Source organism: Ascidiella aspersa, chromosome 8 (genome assembly GCF_963924565.1).
Source record: "Ascidiella aspersa chromosome 8, kaAscAspe10.2, whole genome shotgun sequence".
Lineage (NCBI taxonomy): Eukaryota > Metazoa > Chordata > Ascidiacea > Phlebobranchia > Ascidiidae > Ascidiella > Ascidiella aspersa.
In genome coordinates this window covers 23,389,481-23,398,256 of record NC_139454.1, presented here as the reverse complement: position 1 = coordinate 23,398,256, position 8,776 = coordinate 23,389,481, and the positions used below count along the sequence as shown (strand labels likewise).

At 36.0% G+C, this 8,776-nt stretch overlaps 1 pseudogene; it reads right to left on the bottom strand.

Moving 5' to 3' along the window:
* Positions 1 to 897: 897 nt before the first annotated feature.
* On the bottom strand, positions 898 to 6,378 carry LOC146136937 (amine sulfotransferase-like; annotated as a pseudogene).
* Positions 6,379 to 8,776: the final 2,398 nt, after the last annotated feature.

Sequence of the window (8,776 nt, the reverse complement as noted above, 5' to 3'; positions counted from 1 at the left end):
AAGTACGACGTGCGCATGCGCAGTACAAAATTTTAAAACTGATTTTGCTGCAGATTGTAAAGGCGGAATACAATACGGCGTATATTTTCCAACCAGGTATTGTGAGTGGATGGGTTATAGTGGTCGGCAACCGCCGGTCCGCGAGGAGTTTGTTACCGGTACTTGGCGGGTTGCCAGATTAAAATTTCGATTTAAACCCAAACCGTACGTAAAAGCCAGAAATACGTTAAAAACAATTAAATGTATTTTTATATTTAAAACACATTCACTTTCGTTTAAACATACTCCATAGTTCATCGGTATGATAAAAATATCACAATTTGTGTTAAGCACTCGTGAGGTTCAAAAGAAACTAGTGTGCTGTGGCCATATGAGTTACATAGCACATTCACAGCACCCAAAATGCTTATTTTTTTGTAAAATCTAACTCCTCGCATGTACAATATATCGACAAATGAGCCAAAACATCATGTTTTTTGATGTTCAAGCGTGCTCACTTCAAAGTGCAATAAAATAAAATCATGCAAACAATGTCCCATTATAAAATGATTTATTATTTTGATGTTCAGACTGGAAAAAAAACGTATGCACTTTAATTAATTCATTGAAACAAATTTCCTTTATTGAACATTTGTGTTGTTTTTAAGGCCGGTCCGCGACAAAATTTCGGTTTTAAACCGGCCCGCAGTTCAAAAAAGGTTGCCGACCCCTGGATTATATGACACCCCTACACGTGGGGTGCTGAATATCCACCGTATTTAGTTACGTAAATAGGCGGAATACAGGCTTTGTAGAGTGTAGAGTCGGACTCGAGACTTAAATCAAACATTTTGCCGGAGTCAGACGCGGGTTTATTTTTTCGCCGGAGTCGGACTATTTGTTTTTAACCAAATTAAAAGCTGGCCACCTTCTACTCATATATGAACTTAATATCAGTGTCGCCGAGGATTTGTTGAACTTTTCGATCTATAATGTCCGACTGTTCAGCGGTCAGATGATTCTTCCAATTACCGATTTCGCCTGAAACGGAATTTATCATATTTATAAAAATATAAAATTTTGTAGGAATCTTTATTTTCAAGGTGATTATAATCGGCCATGTACTTCAGTCGTGTTTAAGGTATATTTAAACAGTCTCTTATTAGAATTACTATCGTGTTGAAAAGGATATCTTTCTTACTAATCTTGTTTTGCTTCATGATGGTTAGATTATATGCATTCAAACGTTGTCAAATTTTTTGTGTCACACGCGAAATTTGTGCTGCATTTAATTTACTCATGTGAATTATAGTAAGAGTTGTAACGAATTAAGTCAGTGCTTCTCAACCTATGGGTCGTGACCCAAAATTGGGTTGCTGTTGATTTGGTTGGGTCGCTGACCGCAGTAGCTCACATGTTTATATCAATTGAGATTGGTTCTGAGCAAGATTTATCAATTTGGAAATTAAGGAAGCAATAAAAATGATATCTTATAATAACTTTTTTAAATTCTAAATTCTTAATACTGCCTATTTTAAGTTCGCTTACAAGAAAAAAAAAACAATTGGGTCGCCAAAGCTTAGTTGTCATACTCACACTTAATATTTGGGTCGCCGCGAAAAAATGTTGAGAAGCACTGACTTGGTTTTGACTGTTTTGACTTGGCCTAACTTAAGTCTTTGAGGCATATACACAACTGACTTGACTTGGACTTATGCAAATGACTTGGCCTAATTTTGAGTGCTTTGAAAAATGACACTTTAATCATTTGGTTAATTTTAGTCAATCAGTAAATCAAGAAACGTCTGGCTATTTGCTTCGTTTGTTGGGTTTAATTTGTGCGACAAACTGCTCAGAATAAAACGCGTTCATCAAATTAATAAGTTATCTTTTACTTTGAATAAAAATGAATGACACTTCAAATAGACTTGCTAGGCCTGTAGGTTGGTAACGACTTGACTTGGACTTAAGTTAGACTTGTTGGCAGATTTATTTAACTGGAAACCCAAGGCAAAAAAGTAATTCTCACCTTTTCTGACTATTTTTATGGCTTCGCTTTGGTCCAGCGAGCTTTGCTCGACCTCTTTCATCGAATTAATCGAGGTTTTCTCCAAGATCCAATCCAACTCATTTTCGGTGGGGGATTCCCCGATAAATTCCGCCACCCTACGAATTTCGCCACGAGGATCCTTTGAAATTAAAATCAATTACCAAACTGTTAACTGGCTTTCCTATTTTGTCATAGCTGGATACTGGATACACTAAACATTCCGCCTTACACGGATTGGATAATGAGTGAAATGCTTAATATTTTCATTGTGTAATGATTTGACTTTAGTGCAATTAAGTCACTGTTTTTGAATAGCAATTTATGTAAATGGCCGCATTTGTTTAATTCTAAATAGAGGAATCAGGCTTTACTCGCGCTTGTGCTTTTACGTGCATTTTAATTCTTTTCATTTCTACTTTGACCTGATAAAGCACGGTTGTGCGAAAGCTTGTCGATAATAATTTAATACAATTTGTCTTTAAACAGTGCCACCTGATTCCTCTATTTTTAAATATGTCTTATGGAAAAAAGGTATTCGAACATATATGCCTTGATTTGGAATTTCGTCATTAGGTTGTTTTAATGGAATACTTTGTACAAAGTTTAATTTAAAATTTCAACCTAAAAGCTGGTTTATGGCATTGTATTTAATTTATATTTAAATCGTAGAAATATGATGTATACAGAATCCTAAAAGTCGAATTTCTTATATATTAGAAAGAGTTTGGATTTTTTTCAGGGTACTAAATATTCTTGTGGTAAAAAACTCTAAGTATATCCAGTTAAATCCATACTCGGTACTGCCGATGTTTTTTTGGGACACGTGAGAAAACCAATATTTAAGCAATCAGTGTTCCTTTCAACTATCCAGCCTACCTTTTTTATTTCTTCAAACATTAGAAAGAGCACATTTTTGTCCTCTGTGTTCATACCATTCCCGGACTGTTTCCAAATAACCTTCGCCCTTTTTCGCGAATACGAATTGTTTTCCTTGAAACATACGTACGTATATAAAAAATACATCAACATGTAAAGCTTACAAAATGAAGAACTAACGGTAACGACAGCTATATTTGTTTTACCGGCAATGTAGAGATCGTAGAATTCCTTTTCATTTTTTGGAAGCAGGGGTTTCCAATACTCGCTTTTAGCCTGGGGATGCGTCATCATAAAGTTGTACCAGGAAACAGCTTGGTCTTTTGGGTTGCGAATCACGTAAATCACCTGTAAAAATGATAAATTGAAACTAGTAGTGTTTCTTCCTAAAACACATGTGGAAATCTATAAATTAATAGTTCAACTTTCAGACATAGCTGTGATTTTCTTGTAATGTTTAACCAGGATTGAAGGTCAAATAATTTCTTCTCGGAACGATGAAACATATTCTTAACGGAAGGAATGGACATTTAATGAGATGACGTCATATAGTTACGTCATAACGGGATGTCCGAAACAAGTCACTTTTTAGAATCGTTCTATGTTGTTCACTAATATGCAACCAAAATCATAATTTCATTCAAGGGGGTGACGAGATGACCTTGAGAAAAACGAAAAAAGGCCTGTTGAAGAAATAAACCTTGTTTACCGGTGTACAGCGTACCCCAAAAAATATTTTACAGAACATCGTTCCAGACCGTATTTTGAACCCCTGATTTTAATCTCACCCAGTAGTAAGTTTTTTTTTCCTTTCGCTGTAGCTACATTTTCGTTCTTGCGCGACGCATTATATACGCAAAGTCACTGAATTAGGCGCGCTAGTTCGCGCCTTTCACGTAAAAATGCAAATCTGCTTGTAGCCTTTGGGGCCAAATGATATATAAAGCTGTTATTTCTAAATACGAAGAAACTGTTCAGACGCAAACTTTATCTCTCAATTTCGTATAACAGAAAACCTGCACCGTCTTTACACTGTTGTTTCTTTGAACCGCGCAAAAATTTTACGTTGGATATCGTCATTAAACACGCAAGCAATAGTAGAAAGAAGTGAGTATTGCAAAGCTTGATTTCTAAAATAGTTTTTCTCAGCCAATGGGTCGCGACCCAATTTTTGTCGCTGTTTGATTTTGCTGGGTCGTTGTGTTCGTGAAACCACCAGATGTCGCCTACGGGTTCGTGCTTAAAGCGAAAAGTTTTCAAGTTGGCTTTGGTGGATTCAGTCACCGTCTTTATCATTTTATATCATTGTGTTACAGATGTCTGATAATATCCGATCAACATGGTATCGTACGACTCCTGTGCCCTGATACATTTCCGGCCCTTTATGTTAAAAAAAGCGAATGACCCCTTTTGAATAGCATGCAGCATTTGCAGTGTTACAATGGCGACACAGCCTGGAGCTGGCTCGCTGGAGGCGCACATTTAGCAGTGAATCTCAATTAAGCACTTGAATATTTCGCAAAACAAATAACAAAAAAGATCGACCTGGGTACAGTCTACTTGTTAAATAAAAATTACTCGGGAATTGTTTAGCAAAGATTTTTCTAAGGCTAAAATGGAATATTTTTTTATTAGTTGCATTGTTGTGTTTAACCTACTTTGGCTCCTTTCTCCGTAAACTTCTTTATGTTGATTAATGGTGCTGGCATGTGCGACCCGTACACCATACGTTCCAAAGGCAGGTTCTCCACCACTTCGTATTTTGAAACTTGAAATGTAAACCTTATGGTGATAAATAAGCGTGATGAGACAAATTATTTAGTCAATCTTGGTTTGTTGCATTTCAATAAAACAGAATTTAAACGTTTTGCCAGTAACTCAGAGTTTTGAAGTCTACCGAATTTACTAATTACAACAAAAAATCAGGGAGTCAAACTGGAACCGAACCGGAACTTTATGAACCGGTTTAGGGTCAATGTTTTCCGAACCGTAACCGAACCTGAACCGGTTTTTATAAGATTTTAAGGAGCCGAACCGGAACTGAACCGAATAATTTGAAAGTACCTGAACCTTAACCGAACCCGAACCTGTAAATAAAAGCGGTTCGCTCCTGCATGACGTCACAACTTCTATTTTACAGAGTCAAGTTACGTCATGTTCGAAATTTTATGAAAAATATATGAATATTGAATGAAAAAATCGTTGATTTTTTATTTTTTAGATATTTGAATAATGAGTTGCTGTTTTTTTAATAAGTCACGGAACTTAGATTAAATGACTTACAATGCAAAGATTATTCTCTACATTTATCGACCCACATTTTGAAATTTCACGCAAATTATATATTGTATCTGAACCGGAACTTTATGAACCGGTTTTGTAATAGCGATGGTCGAACCGGAGCTGAACCGGAACTTTTAAATTCCTCCAAACCGAAACCGGAACTGAACCGGATTCCGAAAAAAACCTTAACCCGAACCGAACCTGAACCGGAAAAGTCAAACGGTTCGACTCCCTGCAAAAAATACTTGTCGGGGGTTATAAGCAGGACTAATAGGAATAAGTTGCTTTTAAACGCGTCAAAATAAATTATTTTTTAGCAAACATTTGGATAACGTTTTTTGCATAACATGGTTTTCCAATAAACGCAAAAAGCAGTTAACTTTATATCAACCCATATGTAGGCTCCTGTGATATAAAACTTTGATTGGAAAAGAAGATTTTCTGACTTAAAGTTGCATATTAAAATGGTTGAACTTTTTCTTTTGCTAAACTGAAGTTCATAACTATATAAAAGAGGTTAGTTTAAAACAAATAATAAACAACTTACCAGGTCCGATTGATAGAAAGGAAAAGAAAAAAAGGCTGTCCATGTATTTTTGCAGCAGTTGTGGATCTTTGCGTCCAAGTATATGCCTGACGATCGTACCAACCCAAACAGTGCCTATGTTTGAATTAAACAAGTAGAAATTTTGTTTAGTGTCTTAGGCCTATGTTTTGAGATATTGCTTATACACGAGTTTGCCAATTTGAATAGTTTAACATCATTTTTTGTTTCATTAAGTTGACTAGCTCTAATAATAACCTGACTTTAAAATTAAGTTATTCAAATGTCTTGACAGGCACCTAAGTCGTTTCAAATCAAATCGTTAACAAAACGGACGTTTAGTTACCGGAATCAGTTTAAACTTGCCTGTTTTGGGGTATGTAGCGACCAGCACGTCTCCTGACTTCACTTGCAACTTGTCGTACGCGTACTTTGCGGTCGCGGGTTCGAACCCCGGGTAGAGCAAGTAACCCTCGTGCTTATTTGGCCCTCCCGCGTTTTTCCCGAACCACTTCTTACAAAATTCGACGTATTCGGGCATTTTCCTTTGGTGCTCTGGCGCCACTAAGTGGATGCCTTTCAGAAAGCGCGCCAAAAGAAATTCTTGTTGAGCTTTATTGTCGGCGTCGTCTTCGGCTTTCGACATTTTAAAGACTTGTAATGTTTGCTTGAGATTAGACAATACTGTTTATTTTTTGCTGCAAAGTCAAACAGTAACAAGAGGTTAAAGGACAAAAACGTAATTTGGTTATTTAACAGCAGGCTTCGGACAGCTGTATTAATCTAGAAATCTAATTCCACAACTAAGACTGATTTTCTGGCAATTATAATCTAATTTTTAGCATGCATTGTTTTAGTTTGAGTTCGACTCTAATTTTCGCATATTTCGAAACCGCTACCATGTTTTAATCAAGTTTTTTTCTTCGAAATTTTATCGACTTGGTATGCTGACTGGAGAGTACAAAAGGATACTATTGGTTAGTCGCCACAAAAGCAATATAGCGAGAATGTCAACAACAAAAACGTACGATTGTTATCGAACAGCAAACTTTGGACAACTGTATTATTGTAGCTTGATAATGAATTACAAACTCAAAAAGTCGAGTAGATCGACATAATCTTGATAGGAAGTTTCGATACAAACGTAATGAAGAGGATACAACTTGTTTTGAAACGTCCTAATCAAGACGATGTCGACCTACGAACTCTTTGACTTCGTAATTCAAATTATCAAGCTATTAAAAAAGTTTTTTAATTTGTCATTCGGAACAAGTTTCGAACAATGCACTTGAATTAAAGTGTCAATCCTGACCACCAACTTTTGAAATTTATTATTGGGCTCTGATATTGATATTGCTATACGTCAATTCTAATCTAATTCAGGAAACTAAAAAACTCTAAATTTAGTCCCAATAAACTAAGAAGCTGAAAAACTTCTTAGCTGTCCCAGTCTGTCCTGCAGGTATTCAAGTTTACATGATATTCCGAAAAGAAACAGACAAAACTAAATACAAAACTTGGGACAAACAATACTACTAAAACACCAGAGATTTTAATTTGCCAGAAAATAAATCAATTGGTAAGAATTCAACCTTATATAGTCATGGCAATAATCAAACCACTTTGCGGAACGGCGGAATGACTAGCCACAAAATACAGGCACAAAACGTGTTTCAGGCAGACGAATTAATTTGAATTCGCCTAAAGGAAGCAGTACAACCTACCACAACTCGGGAAACTGTTGTCAAACAAAGTTAACTGTACATGACTCACAGGCTAGTAAAATTTGCTAGCGTTAAAACTGAGAGTATAGCTAGTAGACCAGGGGTGTCCAACAAGCGGCACGCGTGCCAAATGTGGCACGCGACCTAATAAAAAATGGCACGCAAGTCCTCCCCAAAAAATACTAAAATTGTTATTTAGCCAATTGCCAAAAAATCTCTATTTGTTATTCAGCCAATTGTCAGAAAATACTAAGTTTATTAAACAGCCAATTGCCATTGTTTGTTCACAATATAAAACAATCGCGGCAATCACGACAACCAACAATTACTTTTGATATATTAACATTAAACTGTGTGAAGGCATAATATTATATAGCTTGGTGGGAAGAATGAACGGTATATAACAGTGCAAACTCAGTATCTGATAAACTGCTTAAATAACCTATTTCTTTCTACTTTTTAACGAAGTTTAAATGTAGGCCTACCAGTTAATGTATGTGTAAAACTAAAGAGCTGCTTCTAATTGTCAACAACGCCGCATTGGTGCACACAATACAGCGTTTGTTATGCCACGTTTTAAAGCGGATGCAGCTATATTTGCATTTGTTCGTGAACAATGATCAGGGTAGTGCCAGTAGCATAAGCTAACAGCTACAATTTCAGAGAGGTCACTTACATCTCTTTTTTCTCATTTAAGTTTTATTTGTACTTAAGCATGACTTATTGGGCATTGGACAATATTAGTCAGTTACTATAACCTATCTGTTTTTGCTTGATAAACTGTACACTATAACTGCTATCTCATGATACAAGACTTACATTTGGTGAGCATATAAAGATTCATTTTTTTCTAGTACAAATCTAACAGTTTTTTACGCTTAATATAAAAGCTAACTCGTTTAAAGATGCTGTAAGTGCAGAAGAACAGATAGCTCAATGCACAAGGTTAACAGGTTTATTGCTTTTCGGACAGCCTTGAGCGATTTTTGCGGGCAAAGGTTGTTTTTTACAGGTCAATTACTGTAACTGTGAGCTGAAAAACAGTCACGGTGCTCGAATTGGCAGAATGTGGGTTAAATTGCCTCCCTGCTTACAGTAGCCTACTTTTAAAGCGTATCGTCCACGATACTATTACTGTTCAAGTTTTGTTACTGCCAATGGAATTCCTTTTACCTTGTCGGTACGGTATACTTTTATAACATATATAATTTGGTGTTCATCATTGACTACGAATTTCTTTCTCACCGAAGACTTAACTAAAATACTTTTCTATTCTCCAACAATACATTTGCAGTGAATCTCATTTTTACATATTTTTAA